Genomic DNA, 22,013 nt, shown 5'->3' on the forward strand with positions numbered 1-22,013 from the left:
CATGACTGTTTGCAGGATGCAAACCCAAAAGGAGTGCAGAAACAGTTGAAGCAAAACCATTTGAAGAAATCTTTTCAGGAATGTTTTTGCAGCACTCAACCATCTCATGTTATAAATTAGCAAATGCTCCTTCCTCTCCTGCCCCCCCATTGAAAAAATTACTCTTTTACTTAAAATTTAAAGAGGCAGTGTCCTATTTTAGCATCTTAAGAATGGAAGGGGAACTTGAAATGCCTGCTTAAAGCATCAGGCACTCAGTGAATGATGAATGGCTGAGAACATAGCTGCTGTGTCTTTGTCTTTCATGCTTTTCTTCTAACTACAAGACATAATCTGGGGATGGTATTAAATGAATGAGTTCAGTTGGAAGATAAGCCCAGACACCTGAGGTCTTGCATGCCATGCAGGGCTGGCAAATAGCAAAAGGCTTTTCATCAGCATCTCTGGAAACTTGCTATTATGTATGAGCTTTACATTCAAACACCTCTGGACAATGAAGGCACCAAGGGATACCGCTGTTTGCAATTGTAAGCGGCAGAATAAACCCTTGCTTCCTGAAGTGTTTCCCTCAGTCAGAAACTGTGCCGGAATAGAACAGAGCGCTGGAGCGGCACAAAAGGTCTCTTGTGTAGAGCAAAGGTCAGAATGTGGGTTCCTTCTTTCAAAGCTATCCTGAGCTCTGGTATAGAGTGTGCTGTAGATCCCCTTTCGGGAGCGAGGAGAGAGTACCAGATATTGTGGTTGAAGCAAAGAAGAGGTATAAAGAGGGAATCCCAGATCTTGCTTCTGAAGTAAACCTAGGCTGATGTTTTCAACTCTGCCTAAGAGATTCAGATGCTCCACTCCCATGAAATTAATGGCAGCTGTGCATCTAAATCTCTTAGGCAGCTTTGTGACTTTCAGCCCTACTGCATAAGGAGGCTGTGCTTATAAAGTAAGCATCCACTGGAAATATGCAAAAGTAAACCAAAGGCCAGTGTGTGTTATCCATCCCTCTCATTGTCCAATACACAACCATGTCTGTGTTATATCACAGCTACAGTGCCCTGTTCATACCTTGGTGTTTGCTGAAATGGTGACCATCACAGAAAGAGAGGAGGTGTAGGTCAAGATATGAAACATTGTGCCACTGCTTTGTACCCCTGTTCTGAAATAACAGCTTGTGATGGGGTGAGATCCCCACACTAACCTTGCACAAGGGGAATTGGGCCAACCTGGCCCAATCAGTTAATTTAGGCTTCAACCAGAGGAATTTTTGGCTAGTGGCAGGCACCTAATTAGGAACAGGCTCACCTGTGCAGGAACAGATGGGGGCCATAAACCCAGGAAGCTGGCTTCAGACCTGGAGGACTGCTGAAAAAGGGCAGTTACTTCCTGGAAAGAGGAAGGTTAGTTCTTTCTTGGAGCTGGCACACCCAGAGAGAGAAGGGGGTCTCAGAGTGGTAGGAAGCAGTCTAGTGAAGGAGCAGAGAGAGGAAGCCCAGAACTGTGGAGCAGAGGGTTGGCCCATGTTCCCCTATGAGCCACTGAGGGCATTGCATAGAGCTCAGGTGGCGAATGGGAAGACTGCCTATGACTGCTGATGGACAGTACCCTGGAAGGTGAGTGATCTGGCCAGAGGCAGTGGAGCTGCAGATCAGAGTGACAGTGTGCAAACTATGGTCGGAGTGTTGGCTTTGAGAGCTAATCCCTAGAGTGACCAGGAGGAGGTGCCAGACCAGTGGTGAGTGTTGCATCCTGTGACATACCTGCTTGTGATTACACCTCAAAAGACTGCACCACATCTGGGGCTATCTAGGAACTTCGTGGTTGTCACTCTGGGTATGTTTACATTGCAATTAGACACCTATGCCTCTGGCTCATGGGGTTCAAGCTAAAGGGTTGTTTAATTTCAGTATAGATCTTTGGGCCTGGGCTGCAGCTCATGCTCTGTGACCCTCTCACTTTAGAGGGCTCTAGATCCTGGGCTGCAGCCCAAACCAGCGTGTCTACACCCCAATTAAACAGCGTCTTAACCCCAAGTCCAAGTCAGCTGGCATGAGCCAGCTGTGGGTGTCTAATTACTGTGTAGACATACCCTGTGCTGTGCACCAGGGCCACTGGGAACTTTGCAGGGAAAGAGGCCAATGTTCTTTAAAACGTGTGTCTGTAAAAGGTGTGTGACCGGGGCTCGACCCTCTCTGAGGGGCGGAGGGGAGCCACACTGGCTCCCTACACGCTGTCGGTCCGGGCACATCCTGGAGTGGTAAACACAAAGGCACAAGGCTAAGGCTCCGGCCCCGGGTCCAGAACAGAGCAACACTGCAGAGTCAAAGGGGGCTCAGGCTCTCCGCTTCAGGGCTGAGCAACAATACAGAGTCAAGAGGGGCTCAAGCCCTCTGCGTCAGGGCTGAGCAAAGCACAGGGTTAGGAGGCTCAAGCCCTCTGGTTCAGGGCTGAGCAGCAGTACAGTTTAAAGGGGCCCAGCCCTAAGTTCGGGCAGGGCACCAAACACAGAGGCAAAGCTCAGGCCCTTTTTGGCTCAGGGCTGAGCAAAGCACAGGGTTTAGGAGGCTTAAGTAGAAAAGGCCTCCTCAGGCCCACAAGAGGGGGAGTCTGCCACGAACGCAGGCCCTCCCACTCCACTGCGTTCCAGCCCGGTGCCCTAACAGCAGCAGACGGTCCACCGCTGCGTCAGTGGGGATCCTGCCCGCAACACACTGACATAGGCTCCGACATGTCTGCAGCCGGACTGGAGTCGGCTGCCCCTGGGCTACTTCTGACCTCCCCCTCAGGGCCTACCTGGTCCATGGCGTCAGCCCCCGGGAAGTCCAGCAGCATGGGCTCCTCGCAACCAGGGCTGGATGGCAGGTCTGGTAGTTCCTCCGGGAAGTCCGGCCCAGCTTGCTCCGGTGGTTCATCCGGGTAACAGCAGGCCGGGGAGGCTCCAGCAGCTCCTCCGGGTAGTATGACCAGGGAAGCTCCGGCGGCTCCTCCCAGTAGCGGGCGCGGGGAAGCTCGGACCAGTCAGGGCGGCTGCCCTGGGTCCTAGAGGGGTCCCAGTCCCGAGCTCCCTGCAGCGGCTGGGGCCTGACTGAGCTCTGACGGCCGGTTTTTGTACTTCTGGGTCGCTGCCTGACCCTCTGAGGAGTGGGCTTATTGCTCCTTAGCCTTACCCACTCAGGCCTCTGGCTGGACGCTCCCTCCCCTTGGCAGGAGGGGGGCCACACTGACTCACTACAATGTCTAAAACTTTGCCCAAGGTCACACTATCAAGTCCTCTGTCCCTGTGTGTCCTCTAGCTTTTTTGAGATGGTGAGTTCCTTGGGGCAGAGGCTCTCTTACCATGTATCTGTATAGCACCAAGCAAAATGGATCCTTGCTCTCTGTTGGAGTCTCTGGGTGCTACTGTGATACAAATAAAGAACAATAAGTTGTATTCCATAACCTACATGGATGGCTTGTTGTTCACAGGTGCTGGGCACTCCTCACACCCGGTGGGTTGAACAGTTGTTGTGGCTGCCATTGTTAGAAGCACCAGTTTGAGCATCTGCAGTATTTCTTGGGATGTAGGTGTATGTCTGGGGACCTTATTGCACCTTAGACTGCTGGGACTTTATGAACTTACATCTTCATATGACTGGTTTAGAGTGGTTATTGGCCTGCATGCCTCCCCTTCTCCTGCAGAATTGATGCAAAGGCGATTGTTCAGATGGGCCTTGCATTTCCTCTAAACTCAGCAAAAAAATTATTTTATTTGCCTTTTTCCCCCCTAAATCCATACCCTATGTTGTTCAGTCTAGTCAGGTTACTTTTGGTGAGCTTCATGGATGTTTGGTTTGGTATCTTCAACCCAACTTCGCAAAATTCTGAATGGAGGGGCCTTCTCAAGCAAACCCTGTGAACCCCCTCTTTAGAGCAGTTAACCAACAGGCAGCCCTGAGCAGATTGGATTGGTGCAGAGACATGCACGCCGTCCTATAAGAAATAGGACCAGGGGTTACATGTGCGCTAAGTGGGAAAACTGAGCTAATGGGTCCATCACCCAATCGTATGTAGTAGATATCCCTCCTTAAAGTGATTGGATTTGGGAGAGGGTTGTTTGCTGGGATGAAAGGAATGTAGTTGTGATCTCTACAGTTGCATCTTAGCCAAGCAAGAATAAATGAGACAGTCTCAGATCCAGAGTCATCCATGCACCAGAGTAGTGGTGGAGAAGATGCTGCTTGCTTGCTCGCTCTTCCTCTCTGCTGCTGCTGGGGGTGAAGTTGCAAGCTAAGGAAGCATTTTGACAGCAATAACTTATGTAACATTGCCATAGCTCCTGTGGAGCTTGCAGTGGATAACCAAGGTCTGCCCCAACCATTCTTCTTGCTTGTCTTTGTCCTGCCCAGGAGTGATCCCTGCATTGGGCTTCTGGGGAGGCAGAACTGGCATGGGAGTCTTTGTGCTGGGCAAGGGAGTGGTGTTTGCCAGTATGAATTCCCCTTCTCCCCCTCAGTTTAACTTCATTATGAAAGAAACATTTAATTTGGGGAAATCCTAGACTCCTGGAATGAGAAGGGCAGGCTCAGGTGCCCAGACTGGGATTTTTCAAAGCATCCTAGGGGAGTTAGGCACCCAAGTCCTATTGAATTTTTGTGGGAGTTGGATGCTTTATTCCTTGGGGCTCCTTTGTAAATCCCAGTCTTTGAGAAATTTTGCGAGGCCCAGCAAGCCAAGAACAACACAGCTGCACAGCTTCTTTGGGATGCTATGGTATAATTGAGGAGTGGGGAGAGAGAAGATAGTGTTCCCTAACTCAGCCTTTAGTAGGGTTCCTAGTAAATTGGAGAAGCTGGAATAAGGTCACTGGTGTTTTAAGACATCAACCAATGTATAAACTGGTGCAGCCACAGCATTTGCATTCAGAGTCTGTTATTACCTTCTTAAAAGTAGATACTTGTCCTGTGAAAGCCTGGGCCCATTGAAGTCAACAGGAGACTTACCACTGACTTCAGAGGGGCCAGGATTCACCACCAAGAGTTTCCACAACTGTTTGAAATGCAGTTGGAAGGTGTGCTCTGGTGTCCAAAGGGATATTGTCAGACATGTTTCCATTTCTCTTTGAGCCCTGAGACATCCTAAGCTTGATCATGTGAGATGGAACATGCAGCTGAATGACTTCTTCCCTCACTAGACAATGGGGCAGGGATGCTTTTTAAATTCCAAAGGATCCTGGACCCCCAATTACTGTGGACTTCCAAGGGGAATTGGGATGCTCTAGAAAAATCACATCCTGCCTGTTTCTCTGCCAGTGGAATGAGACGGCCAGACTTGTTCAAAGAAAATAGCACCAGAATTTGACACTCCTGTTCCCATCTGTTGAATACATTTACATGCTGGTATTCCAGTGCATTTCATAAAACAATGTACTCCTTTCCTTTTCTTTTTCTTGTTTGGAGTTCTCCAGCTTCCTCTCAGATTAAGGAGCTTCCCTGCAGAGCTAAACACAGAGGCAAAGCTTGTGCCATAACGATTATTCCACCTCCCTGGGAAGCATAAGCAGTAGCAGAATATCAGATAGTATTTTCCATGCAGTAGCTCTCTCTGCTGCAGCTAGTATCTTTTCCTGACTTGGTTTTAATTTCTCTTAAGGCAGATTTTAGTCTCTCTTGTGGTGAGGAATGTTGTGGTGTGTTATGCTGTGACACACTCAGTCTCACTTTTTTTTTTATTAAATTGTAACCATTAGATCCTGATTCAGCAGAGCACTGAAGCCTGTATTTAATTTTAAGGCGGCAACATGGATGGGGCAGTGAGCTGAGAATCAAAAGAACTGGCTTCTATTCTCGGCTCAGGTACTGACTTGCTGTGTGACCTTTGGCAAGTCACTTTACTCATTGATTTCCTCTCTTACCTTGTCATCTTAAACTGTAAACTCCCCAGGGACTACGTCTCACTGTGTTTTTGTGTGGTCCCCAGCACAATGAGGCTTCAGTCTTGGCTGGGGTTTATATTGGAGTAGTCCCATTGACCTCAATGAGATTATTCACCTGCTCAAAGTTAAACACATGCTTAAGTGTTTTGATGAATCTCGTGGTATTAGGGTTGGGTTTAACTAGTTTGACTCAATAAAAAAGAAAAACATGAATACTTGGGGGCAGAATCAAGCCTGGACATTGCAGACCCATTACATGAAAAGGAGCAAGGCCCCTGCGTTGGTTTGGTAGTTGGGAGAACAATTTGGGAGTCTCTACACTGTATTGCTTAAAAGGGAATCAATGCAATAAGCTGGGAATGGAGCAGAATCATGGACGAAAGGCAATAAGCCTTAAGGACTGACGGATTTATTTAGGCACAAGCTTTCGTGGGTAAAAAACCACTTCTTCAGATGCATGGACGAAAGGCAATAAACTCCCATCATCCAGGTGCAGGCAGGCAAACTGGACTCAATAATATACGGAGAAAGGAAACATTCTGCAAGAGTTTCCAGCAATTCTGCACTTTGACCTATGTGTTAGTCCTATGGTACTGGTAAAGTAGCTACACTTTTTTCACAAGCTTATGTTTTTCCAAGGGGTATACAGTGGGATGTTTGGGGAGGGGAAAAGCGGGGAGGGGGAAAGCGTGGTGAGGGAGGTTTTGGGTGCATAAAAGACTATTAAAACAACAAGGAGTCCGGTGGCACCTTAAAGACTAAACACATTTATTTGAGCATAAGCTTTCAGGGGTAAAAACCTCACTTCTTCACTTACCCCTGAAAGCTTATGACCAAATAAATCTGTTTAGTCTTTAAGGTGCCACGGGGCTCCTTGTTGTTTTTGTGGATACAGAGTAACACGGCTACCTCAGTACTTAAAAGACCATTAGTTACGTTTCTCAGCAGTACTTTGCTTCCTAAGTTTGGTTATGCCCCACTACATCAGGCCCCTTTCGAGAGAGATTAAGTCAGAACAAACAATTAATGAAGGGAAGAACAAGGCTAGCTTTTCAGTGCCACTTTCCCTGGTAGAATCCTCTACCCCAATGTTTCACACTTGTACGGTTGTTTGGTTTGAATTTGCATTGCTCTCCTCTTAACAGCACTAAACATGACTTTAGATGGTGAATCAGATGTATGAGAAGGATGGCTGAGAGTGATTGGATAGCTACTGAGATGGTAAGCTGACGGACAGGAAATCAAGTAAGCTTTGCTTAGGCAGATATGAATCTGCCACTTCTCTCTTAACTGTTTGTCCAAGACTGTGGAACTCCAATTCCTTGGGAATTAAGAACTAGCTCCAAGGTTATCTTTTTGCGTTTATTTGCCCTTATCTTCACAAATAACAGCAGAGAGCCCCTCAACTTTAAATAAATTTTAAAACAGATCCAAATGTCCATACATGCAGGGCCAGATTAACACATGGGCTTTAGAGGCTGCTGCCTCAGTCTAAGGGAGCCCACAGGCCAGATGCAGCCCACTGCTTCTTTTCCTTTTATTGCCGTGGGCTGGACACCACTCACCAAGCCTCACTGTGTTTCTTTCCCACCCCACCCAGAGCTGGAGCAGTGAGTTCTGGCTTGCTGGCATGCCCCTGTGGCCCCTAAGCGAGGGACGTTCAGGGAATCTCTGCGTGCTGCCCCTGCCCCCAGCACCTTCTCTACAGTTCCCATTGGCTGGGAACGGTGGCCAATGGAAGCTGCAGGGGCAGCTGTGAGCATGGGCAACATGCACTGTGCAGAGCAGCCTGGCCTCTCCACCTAGAGGCTGGACATGCTAGCCAACTCAGGGAGCAGAGCAGTGCGGAGCTAGGGTAGGCAGGGACCTTGCCTACGCCCCACTGCACCAGTGACCAAGAGCCACCCGAGGTAAGTGCCTCAGGGTCAGAGCCTGAACCCCACCCCCAGCTTGGAGCCTCCTCCTGCACCCAAACTCCCTCCCAGACCCCACACCTTCACCTGTACCCCAATCCTGTCCCATCCCTGCAGCTGGAGCTGCACTGCTTCCTGCACCCCAATCCCCTGACCCAGCCCTGAGCCCACTCTCTCCCCAAAGACATGCAAGGACTCCACAAAATCTAATAGCCCTGGGCCCACAGAAGAGTTAATCTGGCCCTGCACACATGGACAGGAATAGAGAAGGAACTATGTGCAACATACGTTCATCGTGTTGTTTAATTTACCTTTAGAAGCTACTCGGATACCATGGTGAACCTGAACCATGCAGACTAGACCATAACTCCTTAGATGAAGACAGTTTGGCTGTAACCTGTGCCCAGGCACTAGTGAGAACTTGTCCAGTTGGTGAAGCCCACACCCAGCATTTGGATTTGCTCTGTGTGTGCTTGACACTCTGCAGTCCATCGAAGCTCAAACCTTACAGCTGCTCAAGCTGAGCTAATAAGAACTGTGCAAGCTGTGTCTCAGCTGGGAGTTACTCTTTGCCTAAGCAGCTGATGATCCAAGCCTACTGTTCCTGATCTCTAGAACCACACATCTTAGCACTTTTCCTCTGGCTTTTTGGGAAGTCCCAGATGGAGTAGGCATGTGGTTTTCTCTTTTACTGAGTTCAAGTCCTGTAAAGTGGGAATGTGGGAAAGAACCAGTCCTTTTGTAAACTTTCACTTCACAGCTGTTACTGGGGATCATGTCTGTCTGCTCGTCTCCAGCCCCCACCCACCCATGTCTGCCACAACCATCTTCTTGTCTCATCTCTTTCTAGGGCTTCCTCAGTCCTTTTCTCTCATTCTTTCCCTTGCTTTAAGCATATGCTGCTTTCTCTGATTCTCCTCCTCCTCTTCTCTCTCCTTCCTTGTGCCCTTTTTTCTCCATCTGTGCCCTTCTTTCTCTCTCCAGTATGTTGATGTGCCACATGCATTTGAGCATGTGCAAGCACTGTAAATACACAAGTACAAATAAAATATTTCAAATGCCGCTTGAGTAGTCTTGTTATCAAGATTGCAAAGGTGCAAAGTCACAGAATTTAAATGAACTTTTATATACAGACATATTTTAAATAAAATAAACTTACCAGAAGTTGTGTGGAGGGGGCGGGACACAGCCAGTTTTACCTTTTCACTTCCATTCTCTAGTGAGCCAAAGCTCTAAGCATGGGAATAGTCTACTAGAATTCAGAGTTAAGGATCGTCTGCTGGGTCAGATTCATAGTGCAAGGGTTCAGTCCAGCAAGGTGATGAGCCCTTGGGCATTGATTCAGCAAAACCCACAAGCACGTGCTCAACTTCTACTTAAGTAGGAATCTTCACGGGCTTAAATTTTAAACTGGTGCTTTAGCCACAATCCAGCAAGTGCTTGAGTGTTCAGCACCATACAGGCTCAGACTGCAAGTGAACCATCTGGGTTACTTGGGTAACCAAGAGCTACTAGGGTACAGGGCTTAATTTTGTGACCGAGCTAAGACCTGGCACCTCTAAGCTTGGCAGTTCATAGCCTTGGCACCTCTGGGCTTGCTGCGTCCGTTATGAATAGGGCCCTACCCAATTCATGGCCATGAAAAATGCATTACAGACCATGAAATCTGTCTTGTGTGTGCTTTTACTATACTGTACTATACAGACTTCACAGGGGGAGACCAGCGTTTCTCAAATTGGGGGTCCTGACAAAGAGTTGCAGAGGGGTCACAAAGTTATTGTAGAGGGGTTGTGGTATTGCCACCCTTACTTCTCCCAGTCAGCAACAGCCACTCTCCAGCTGCCCAGCTTTGAAGACACCACCCTGCCTGCAGCAGCCCAGAAGTAAGGGTAGCAGTACTGTGCACACACACACCCCATAACCTTGTGATTCCCCACTCCCCTCCCTAAACTCCTTTTTGAGATCAGGATTCCTACAGTTACACCACCATGAAATTCCAGATTTCAATAGCTGAAAGCATGAAATTTACAATTCTTAAAATCCTATAACTATGAAATTGACCAAAATGGACCATTAATTTGGTAAGGCCTTGTTATGACTGTAAAAAAAATTGCTTGAGCCCTACATCTCTTTTATTAGCAAGACCCTAGCACTGCCTAATTTGTAATCTATGGACCATATTGTGGCCCAAGAAAGAGGAGCCCTAAAAAATGTGACCTGGTTCATGACCAGCCCCATATAAATGTAAATACCTCTCTCATCTTTCCCTCTTCCTTTGCCTTCTACCCTCCAAGAGGTTTTCCAAGGTGGCTTCTGTCCTCCTCTCCAGTCTCAAACCATCTCCTAGGCAGTTGTTGGCACTTAAAGGGCCTTGGTGGGTCCATAGTGACTTCCCTCCCTCCCCTACCTTTGGCATATTGAGTTCAGTTAAGCCTGAAACTCCAGGGGTATGAAGCCTAGGTAGTCACTGGACCTCATGCACACTGGCAAGCGAAGCTGGCACAGTTTCACAGTATGTTATTGACAGGGCTGGAGGTTCCATATTCAGTTGATGGGAGGTGGTATGCGCTCAGGGCTCTTGAAATTAAGCTTGACTTATTTAGGTACTGAAATACAGATTCAGAATGTTTAACTTTTGGGGACTCATTTTGGTAAATCTTGCCCCATGGGTTTACAGGGAATAAAGAAAAAAGAGAAGTAGAGGCAGGGTCTGATATTCCCTGTTAATTAACATGAGGTCTGCTTTTTTAGTGGGAAAAGTGGCATGCAGGCTGCATGAATTCCTCACAATTAAAGCTGCAAAGTTCAGATCAGAACTTGAATTTTCCCAAACTTCAGGAGTTGTAGGATCCAGCCTTTTGAACTTGGCTTGCTCTATTTGTACAGACATTCGTGGGGAAGCCAGTATGCCAACATGAAGAAGAATTGTGATGGGGGAGCCAAAGAGATCTGCGGGTTCTCCTCCTAGGACAGCCAGTCACAATTGTGAGCTGTAAATTTTTCTGAGACAAGAAGGATTTCTTGCTGTCTGCATGGATCTGAATGTTTACTTATGTTTTTAATTTGACTTCTTAGAGAGAGATGCAAACTGGAATTAAAGCCCGTTGTTTTCTATTTTGACAAGAGCAAACAGAAATGTATACTATTTCTAGTTTCATTTTACACAGACTTTGGCCTCCAGTTAGTCATGGATGGGAAGACAAGAAGGAAAAAACAATGGATTATTGCAAGGAGATGGGCTGCATAGTCCTGCTGTGTTCCATCTATGCAGAACAGTGTGAGAGTTCACAGAACTTCTGCCATATCAGAAAAGTAACAAATAATTCTTCCTCAGGAAAATGCCTTGATAATCTGCAGCTCTAAAGCTGTCTACTTAAAGCGCACCCCACACCAAACCTTAATTGGTCGTCTTAATCAAGTACCTTTTTTCTTTGGCTACACGCAATTGCTTTTTAAACACAAACAGCCATTTGCAGACCCTGTTGGGCTCAGGAAGATGAGGATATATATGCCTTAGTGCTGTATCTTTCTCTGTCAACTTCCCCCCCATGCCCCAAACTTCCTTGGAGTTCTTTGGTTTTGGTGGTGGGTTTTTTTGTTTTGTTTTTAAAGCAACCTCATCTCTAATTCCTGCTTACACCCAGGCTCCTTAAAAAGAGGGTTTGTAAATCAACCAAAAAACCCAGCTACTTTCTGCCACTGTAGTAAGTTGAAGCATCTTGATGAGAACAGAGAAGACTTTCAAAATATTACTGCAATTTTTAGCTTTGACTCCTATTAACCAGTTGGTTGATGACGCACCTACCTCCATAGGTAGAGCAAAAAATACCCCCGTGTTTCCCCATGTGCATTACTTTGAACTGCCACTGTACAAAGGAGCACATCAGCTAAAGTCAACAGGAGCTAGGTGACAAACACCTGTGCCACGGATTCATGGATCATGCCCACTCTTGGCCCCGTGCAGGGGAACCCCATTCAGTGTGAGCCCTTCTCGGCAGTCCACTCTCTCTCAGGGGTTAAGCCCCTCCACCTCCTTGAACTGCACCCCTCTGAGCCTTAGCACACCTGTCTCTTGCCGTGGGCCTCCTCAGGGAGTTCAATTGCTCTGGACTCCCAGGGCCTCCACTCCCCAAAGGGAATAATGCCACCCTGTTCTCTAGACTGGAGTGATACTCAGCCAGCATAAAACAGGCAGGTTTATTGAGCATTTGAACACAGCACAGAAAAATCTTGGGGGCCCTCAGCCCTGGCCTCCCTCAGCACAGCACATCCAAGTCTCCCTTACATCCAGGTGGGCTCTGCCTGCTCCCTATCCAGTCCCAAGCCCCACTGCTTCCCAGCTGGGCGTCTATCATCTCCCCCATGCCCCGCCTCTGTACATTGTCTTCTCTCCAGGTAAACAGGGTCGCTTGGGCCTCTTCTCTTCTGTCCTCTGGTTCCCTCTGGCTGGAACCAGCTGGTTAGGTCACTGAGGGTCCTCTCTTTACACCCCATTGTCCTCTCACTGGCCAGAACCAGCTGTGTCTCCTGAGCTGGGCCTCCGAGTCACCAGTCACTGGGGTATCCATTCTCCAGGCCATTGGCTGGGTCCCAAGTTCCCTCGCGGCTCCTCTATAACAACAAACTCCCTCTCCCATCACCTCATTAAACCAGTAACACCCAGGGAAACTAAGTCCCACCTCTTCTGCATGCAAAACAATGGAAAAAACAAGACAATCCCCCACTTCATCACAGCCTGTATAACAGTTTGGAAATATTCCCTTCATTTCTAAACTTCTGCCTGTAGAAGGCAACATATAATTTGCAAAACCTTGAAAAACTAGCCAGAGAATGTGTGTGCATTTGTCTGTCGTTGTGTGCTTGGCTATGTGTGTGGGTACCAATACACTCAATCTCAGGCTTAAACACCTGCACGTGGAGCCAGCTTCTCCTTCTCTTGCTGGCCACTCTACACTGCTCAATGCAGAATTCCCTTCACACCAGCGGCATGATGGGAGAGGGAAGGCCCAACTGGGAATGGCAAAGGCATGGCCAATCCATCTCATAGGTAATTCTAGTGGTGGCTCTGACTTCCGACAGAGCCAGCCAGCACAGAATCAGGCTGCTCAGATGCAGGAGAAAATTGATTAAAAGTGGGTGAGAAATTTTCCATCAGCGTGTGGGTTCCCCCCTCCCCTCCCCCAAAAAAGTGTGGTTTCCACAAAATTTTCTGTTTGTGTTTTGTTTTTCCCAGTAAAATAACAATTTTTCATCAGGAAAATGGAAATGAAACTCTCTGGGTTGGGCCAACATTTATCTCTGTATTATCTTGGGCTGCCGCACTGTTGCATGGGAGGAGCTGTTCTGTTAGCTCATGCCCTCATTCTTCCCTTTTTAGCCAAGGAACCTCAGCTGGAATAAATCCCCCATGATGCCCTGCAGTCTGTCTATCTGACAGATGTATACCAGCTGGAGATCTGGCCCATATAATGCATCACTTCCATAGACAATGCTTAATCCCAGTGAGCAGAAACCTTTTTCAAACTATATCAACTTTTGAAGTTGTATAGGAAAAAAGCTACATTTTAAAAAGTATGTCCCAAATAAGTGTTAGCAGTTTAATTTTTTTCTAAGTATAATTAGTTTTGCATTTAAGTGGAATGTAATAATTGACCTGAGCATGCATAAATGGAACCATTCCTTGCCCAAAGTGGTCTGCAAATTAACGTTCCTTTGTTTGTTACAGCTGTACCTCAAATAGTTCTTTTATGAAGACAATCAAATTACTGTGCTCTTAGACATGAGTTACCTCATGTTAGAGGATTCTTTTGTGTCCTCATACTAAAGTAGGTAACAACAGAATATCTGAATTCATCTCCAGGATGAAAAGCAAAACAAAGAGGTAGCTTTGTAATGACTTAAATATATTTGCATTTAGCAGTTGAAAGGCCATGATATGAACAAATGTGCACTGACTAGGGGGGGCGGGGGGAGGTTTTTTGTTTTGTTTTTGTTGTTGTCTGGGAAAATCTGATTTGAGGCTTGATCCTGCAAGGTACTGGGCTCAATCCAGCGAAACACTTAAGCACTTCCTAGCTTTGTGTTAGGTAAAGTCCACCATGGTTTCCCTCCTTTCCCTTCCAATCTAGATTCTACATCTTTCCAGGGAAAGCAATACTTCTTAGCTGCACAATAAAATAGTAGAGCCACATTAAAGAGACAAAGATAAACATCAACCCCACTTTAGTGTGATGGGTTATTTATTGGTTACATACATTGCTTACTGCTATGTGTCTCCTTGGGTGTAGGAATTTCCAGTGACACTCCCCACCCCCCAATTACTTGCATCCTACCCTACCCAGTCTCTCCAGCTCACGTTGTAGTTTAATTCTGTTCTCTAGGTATGTTTGCTATTGTGCCAATTTGGAATCCATTTGGCGTTTTTTGTCCTGGGTGAGTTTTTACACTAAGGAAACACTTGACAAAGAAAGATATACAGCAACCGCTCAGACTGCGGAGTAGTGCTTGTTTGTTATAAGTTTTAGTGTGTTTGCTCAGTGAATCTAAAACGGAGCTGGTCCCTGGATTGGGATGCAATTAGCAGAAAGCATCATTCCCTGAAAACTAACTATTCTTGCATTTCCATGGGCCACGCACAAAAGCTCCATTGATCAGCTGTGGTCCAAAAGTACAGTTTGAGAATTGGAATATCTATCTGTCTCATATATGCCTGTTGCAGTAATACAGGTACTTGAGTATAGCCTGAGCCAGTACTTCTGTAAGTAGTATCAGAGCTAACTGGCATTACCAGAGGTCATTGAAATGAGATGACTTAGAACATTCCTAGAAGCACCACTTGTTAGAAATAATCCAGTCAGTTCCATGTCATGCATGCAGTTTGACACCTCACTACTGTATCCCAACTTCTGAGCATCCAGATTACTGTGTGCTGCTTAAAAGTCCCCTTTCATGTCTGCTGCTGATGTAAATTAATGCATCTTTGGAAACATGCAGTAAACTGAGCCTACACCAGTTTTATTTAACACTAGGCCGTAATCATGTTCTCTAAGAAATTCTGCCATGTCATTAATTGTCACTCAAATTTGTGTCAAATCCTTATAAGAAGCATGCTTGATGCCTCCACAAACATAACAGCATCTTTCATTCTTAATGAATAATATGCTCCAGATGTTCTGCCCTGTGAGAATTTCTAGAACACACTGCAATGCCAAGAACTTATTTAACCCAGATCTCAGACTGTCTGTCTGCATCATCTAACTCCATCAAGATGATGGTGCACATGGAATGGATGGAAAGCACATGGTTCATATAGAATGCAGTGTGTGTTTTGTAAACCTGAGGCAAAACAGCATGAGATTTAAACCTGGTAAAGTGAACATTGGTTCTCTGTTTTCCCCCATACAGCTTTGCTAACACACCTCAGTTCTGACCTGCAGCATTCCTTGATCTTCCAATCCTGAGCTCCTATAGAGCTCTGCCACAACATCCCCTTGCTATAGCTTGGTTCCCTTGTCTTTATGGTTGTAACAGGGTGCTCACCCCGCTCCTGCCCAGAGGGGTTAAAACAGCCCTGGAGAGAGCTGCAGAGGGGAAAAGAGATGCTGATTTGGGGGAAGCAGCCACAGGTGGGGCCACACCCGAATCAGACCACAGCTGGCCCTATAAGAGGGCTGAGCGCCAGAGGCTGAAGAAGATTCTCTCTAGCTTCAGAGAGAGAAGGACCTGGCTGCCTGGGAAGGATATCTAGGGTGGAGCAGTGCTAGAGAAGGGCAGAGGGAGATGGGGAGCTTCAGCCTAACAAAGCCCCAGGCTGCAGACCAAGTTAAGTTAGTGGGGCTGCAGAGAGGCAGGTTTCACTGAATGATGTAGAAAATCATTCATGGGTGGAATAGCCTATTAGATAAGACACTGAAGACAATCAGGTCATTCAGTACATGTAAATTTACAGCAGAATGGAACAGCAAAACAAGGCACAAGTCTCAATGGCCTGAAGAGCTCAGCTGTAAATGGTCTGAGACTGAATTATCCATCTAGCTGGGCTTCTTGAAGAATTCTTTCCTTCTCCCACCACTTTTCCTGTGCCTAGCACCGGGAGGATACCATGCTGTGAAATATATTTACAGTTCACCACTTATGGAAGTGCAATATCTGGTAGTGAGTGACCTCTTCACCAGTGGGTCTGGGCTTATTACATTGTGATCTTGTCAGTGAGAGAACTACTGAAGATGTGTGTATTTATTAAAAAGATGATTGAGCTGGTACGGATCAAATCTTACACTACTTTGCTTAGGGGACAGGAAGCTTGGTCTTGTGGTTAAGACACTGAACTAGGGCCTGGGAGACCTTACCCTAATTTCTGGCTCAGCCACAGGCTTCAAGTGCTCCTGGACAAATCACTTGATATACTGCACGCCTCTGATGCCTGCTTGTGAAATGAACATAATGCTTCCCTACTTTACAGAGATGTTGTGAGGATGATATGGTGACAAGGGTGATACAAATACCTAGACTGATACATTTATCAGGGTTGATGACCCTTCAAGGTTTGCAAATATCTTAACATTCTTTGGTTTGGTTTGCAAAAGGGTTCATGAGCCCATAGTAATGTAACCCATTCTTTAAAGGGTGACTTTGTTTGTCATTTATTTGTGTAAGTGTGCTTTTCTGTGGTAGCTTGCGGGCAGCAGTGGCTCCAGGCACCAGTGCTCCAAGTATGTGCCTGGGGCGGCAAGCCGTGGGGGGACCCTGCTGGTCCCTGCGAGGGCGGCAGTCAGGCTGTCTTTGGCAGCTTGCCTGTGGGTCATCCGTTGGTCCCATGGCTTTGGCTTACCCACCACTGAATTGCCGCCGAATCTGCGGGACTGGGGACTTCCTGCAGGCAAGCCGCCGAAGGCAGCCTGCCTGCCGTGCTTGGGGCAGCAAAAAAGTTAGAGCTGCCCCTGTCTGCAGGGAGGCCTATTCTGTGTAACTGGGAGGTGAGAACCCAGACAGTTATGACTAAGAAAATTGGCAGTGGCTTATCCTAGTTAATATAATTATAACGGCCCAATGGGTTAAAGGCTACACCTTAAAAGCCGCTTGGAAACTTGGTGGGAGCCAGTGCTGAGTGTGTATTTCTGGTGTAATGTGCTCCCTGCATGACACACGCTTAATAAGTTGGTAGATGCCTTCTTCATTAGCTTCAGTTCCCAGATGGTCTGTGTGTTGCTCCAAGTAATCTAATCTTGGGGTAGCAAAGGCAGGGAATTATTACAGCCTCCTTGCCAAGTGCAAATGGAAAAACATGCCTTGCTGTTGCTGCTGCTCTCTGGCTATGCAGGAGCAATTGTTTCTAAAACAACACCCCTGTTGCAGGCATATTTGCAAATGGCTGACATCCTTTCTCAGTCAGGGCTGTTGACTCTTTCCATTTGCTTCTCCCATCATCCTAGCATTAGACTGGTCTCTTCAGAACTGAGCCTCAGACACAGCTGTCATCCAGACTCCAATCTCCTAGAAGTCCTGGGATTCTCCTTCCACTGTGTCAGACAGATCAGATGTGATAGTCAGCCAGACATTTTCAGCATATCGCGTACAGCCCACCCTGTGCACTCTCTCTAGCCCTCCAAACAGCCTCATGCATCCATTAAACAGGAGGGGGACAAGTCTGTTGGAGCAGAAAAGCAATTGCTTTGAACCACTCACAGAAGCCCCTCAGAAATAAAGGAGTGGAGTGGTCAAGGCTAACCAAACATACTAGTGATTCAATGTGTCAATTACACTTCATGGGCAGTGGTATCAGAGGCAACTGAAAGGCCTAATAAAATTTGCACAGGAACATGATTTTCATCTCCCGGTGGAGACAATCAGCCAATACTACTGGTACAGTTCCCATCTCTGTCCAGTGCCCCCACCAGAAGCATGATTGACAAGAGTGAAGAAAAGCTGAGGGCTCCAGAAGTGCCAAACCACAGACTTCTCAAGGGGTTTCCCTGAAATTAGTAGTACCAAGGCTGCGACCAGTGCTGCTGCAGCTATGCTGCTATTTATATTCAGTCTAGCTTGATGAGAGCAAATACTTGGATTTGCCCATGAGCAGAGAAATTGCAACCCTAGTTCATAGTGTAGCCATCAACCAAGCTGTAGCTGGGACAGCAATAGCTGAATATAAGGCCATTATTAAACTCAGTTGCTCAGGGTGTGTAGACAGGGTCTCTCTCTCCCTCCCTCTATGCTTCAGATTTTGAATGGGTGGGAGAGAGTGTTTAGAGTCAGCAAAGAAATCTCAGAGAAAGACTTTCTTCCCTTTATTGTGGTCTCTCTCACACCTGCACTGTCCCCCTTTTGTGTGTGACCTGACATGAATGTGATCACACGCTGGGTCATGGCAGTGGCACAAGCACACTGCAATGGAATATTGTTATTGCTATGGAGTACATGGCAAGTTCTGCACTGTTGTGCTAATGTGCAGCTAGCTCATTGCATAGATCCTCCTGATGCCGCTTCCAAAAACATGGCTTCTGGAATCTGTGGTGGTTGTTTTTTTTTAATTTACTCTGGGTTCACAAATTCTCTGTCCCTTCCTAAATGGTCTTAACCTCTGATAAAAGCAGCTTCATCTCCAAATATAGAACTTGAGATGACAGCAGCTGGATTTCCATTCTAGTCCTGTTGGGCTGGTAACCCTTCCCCTAGCCAGTGCTGAGGGTCTGGACTCACCAGAGTCTGAGCATCTGCTGAACAGTGCTCAGTGCAGCATGGTCTCTGTGCCTAGAGATGCTTTCTTGATCAAAAGGCTCTGCAGGATAATGTGCTGCTTAAATCAAACACAAATTAAACTGGGCTACTGGCTTTCAGTTGGAATAACTCTGTTTTTGTGAGCACACTTGCTAATGGGACCTACTCTGCCAGCCCCTTGAGCTATGATTCTAATACACTTCACTCCAACTCCCTGGTTTACATAAAGCAAAACAAGTTTATTAACTACAAAAGATAGATTTTAAGTAATTATAAGTGATAGCAAGCAGATCAAAGCAGATTACCTAGCAAATAAACAAAAACTGCAAGCTAAGCTTAATATACTAGATAGATTGGATAAGAAATAGCAGATTTTCACCTTGAGAAATTATGCAGGCAGGCTTCACCTGCTTTACAGTTTGGAATCCCCAGGTCTTTCACACACAGGCTAGAAATCCCTTTAGCCTGGGTCCAGCACTTCCTCCAATTCAGTCTTTGTTTCTCAGGTGTTTTCAGGACTCCTCTTGTGTGAAGAGTGAAGAACCACAGATGATGGCATTCCTTGCTTTATACAGCTTTTGCATATGGCGGGAACCCTTTGTTCTGAAGCTTGGTTCCCAGACCAGACCAGTCTGTGGAAAAATACTGACATCCCAAGATATGTGGTTTGATCACATGTCCTTGTAGAGTCATAGCAGCCATTACTTACAGACTGTTTGTAGTGTTCTCAGGAAGGCTCACCAGGTGGGAGATAAGCTTCTGAAAAGGCCTATTGTTTTTTTCCTAATAGCCCATTGCTCTGGATAGGCCCTTCCCCGCTCACTATCTAGAGTGAAAGCATCTACATTTGAAATACAGACACAGTTAATATTCATAAGTTCAGATACGAAAACGATACATGCATACAAATAGGATAATCATTCAGCAAATTATCACTTTTCCTGTGGCATCTCACATGACCCATCTTTCATAAAATGCATTATAATTATGCTATAACCATATAATAACATCACTATGAAGAATATGGGATGCAGCGTCATAAGGGGTGAAGTGAGTGATGGAAGGTCTCAGTGAGCTAGTGGCAATTTGGGGAACCTGTTGGACCATATCAGGGAATTTCTGTATTAGAACTATACAGCGTATGTGTGTAACAAGTCTGAGGCTAAGAGAGAGAAGGGGTAAGATTGAATTCCCCACAGCTTAAACTTCAAGACATTGGTAACAAAACAGGCCCCTTACTTTTTCATTTCTGTGTCTCTCCCTCTCTGTGAGAAACATGCAAGGCCAAACTGCTAATTGTGTTAACACTTCGTAAGACAGAAGGTCTATTTTCAAAGAGTGATAAGGCTTTGTAAAAACAATTGGTCTTGGAGAAATCCCTTACCCTTCCCACCACCCCTTCATTTATTATCCTGCTTGTTTTCTGCTATTGTATTAAAAAGGTTAAATTGACTGATGAAAATCTGTCACATCGGGAAAATAGAATTGTAAAATAAGAATGTCAAGGAAGAGGAGGTAGTGTAAAAAAAAAAAAGTGTAAGATGTGACTTAAAGATAAAGGATGAATGTGTGTGATGCAAATAAATAATTAGCAAATCAAAGGTGCCAGCCTAAGAGTTATAACTGTGATCTCCCATGGCCGAAGAATGCGTAGCATGGAGATAACCAGATGACCCCGCAGGGCAAGCTGGAATCCACCCAAGTGCCCCCCCGCCGATGGAGGGCTGAAGACTCCGAAGAACAAGATAACACTCAGCCACCAGAAATGTGCCACCTGCTGATTGATGGTCTCTTCAAACAAACATCAGCATGATGAAGCGATTCCCATAGACTTGTGTAAGGAAAAAATCCTATAAGAACAGAACCAAAAACCCAGGGACTTTGAGTCTGGTTCTACAACCACCCTTCAGGAGCATCAGATGCACATCTGACAAGAACTTGGCTCCACCCTTGTGTGCAGGCTACCTGGCCAGTGCTCTGCCACAAGCAACCTCTAGGCTGGTAACTATAACTCTGCCGAACTTGTACGAGCAAGTGTGTGAATGGATAAGGAATAGTAGTGAAACAATATTAAACTGCATATCCTGATTTCTCTCTTTCTCTGTATTTACAATAAACATGGCATTTTGTTTCATCCCTCCTATAGGATCCTATTGGTATTATTTTATTAGTGTAACAAATCCAGATCTCTCATGTCCAAGTTAGTGGGCCGTGGCAGCTTCAAGGTGACCCCAGTTTCCCTTCCTCTGTCTGCATGTGTGTGTTGAACATGGTCCCTGTTCTAGCGAGTCCTGATGTGGAGCGAGGGGCACTTTGGAACAATGCCTCCCTTGGTGTGTGGAGAATCCCAGAACTAGTGCCTTCACACTTGTCGGGAGGACTTTGGCACGGGACCTTGACTTTATTTTTGGCCTGCAGCTTTTCAATATTCTGCTGTGATCACATCAGATTGGAGAAGCTAAGCAAGGATAGGCCAGGTCCGTGCTTAACTAGGAAACCTCCAAGGAATCCTATCTACTACAGAAAGCTCTGATGGTTCAGACAAGAGCAGTTTTTCCTCTACGACATCACTGAAGCAGCACCCCATGCAAAGAGGACATGGCGCTGCTATTCTGCAGTACCTTTCAGTCAGTGACACAGGGGTCTTAACCATACAGAGCCTCTTAAGGGTCCATGCTGCTTTGTGTAAGCAAGGGGAGGTAAATCCCAGGGTCCTGCCAAATTCTAACACAGGAAATTACCAGCTTTGCTTTACTAAAGCCAGTTTTACTCAGCGGAAGGGTTATGTAGTGTCACCATGTGCTGTTAAACACTGAGTGCTCTTAATCCCACAGGTGGCTGCAGTGGGGACAGATATAGGATTCAGAGGCCCCTCTGCAAGAAATGAATTTGAGGCCCCCGCAGAACTCCTGTCTCCCCTTTCTAACCCTGCAAAATGGGCCGATGAGCAGTAAATGGGCTTAGCTCTGCCAAGATCTGGATATATTTCCTATTAGACGCACATGCTGCACGTAGTTCACCATTCGCCATCTCAGATACTTGCTGTGTGCACCTGCTGGGGGGCCGTGTGTTACTGAGCAGGTTTGTGTCTCCCCGCTGCACCTTCCTGAGCTGTTCTATGGGCTTGCAGGATTGAACCCATAGTCCATAGCTCTTGTATGGCAAATTGTCGACAATACTCTTGTACGAATGGCAATAAAATAGACTGATCCAGTTCTTCCGTACTGAAATCTATGGAGGTAGCCTGATTAACACCAGCTGGTCCATTATAACACACAGAATAGAAATACCCACTCCCTCAACCAGCACAGGAATGCGGTTAACTATTATTACTATAGAGATGTTGCACCCAAGTAGGAACAAGGCGAAAGAAGAGTGCCCTGGCTTGCCTGGCATAGCACCTTAACAGTTCCTTTTCCAAGATCTATCTGGTCATGCTGTGACCTTTGGATCAGAATCTTTCCAGCACTGCCAGACCTTAATTA

This window comes from Chelonoidis abingdonii, chromosome 16 (genome assembly GCF_003597395.2).
Source record: "Chelonoidis abingdonii isolate Lonesome George chromosome 16, CheloAbing_2.0, whole genome shotgun sequence".
Taxonomy (NCBI): Eukaryota; Metazoa; Chordata; order Testudines; family Testudinidae; genus Chelonoidis; species Chelonoidis abingdonii.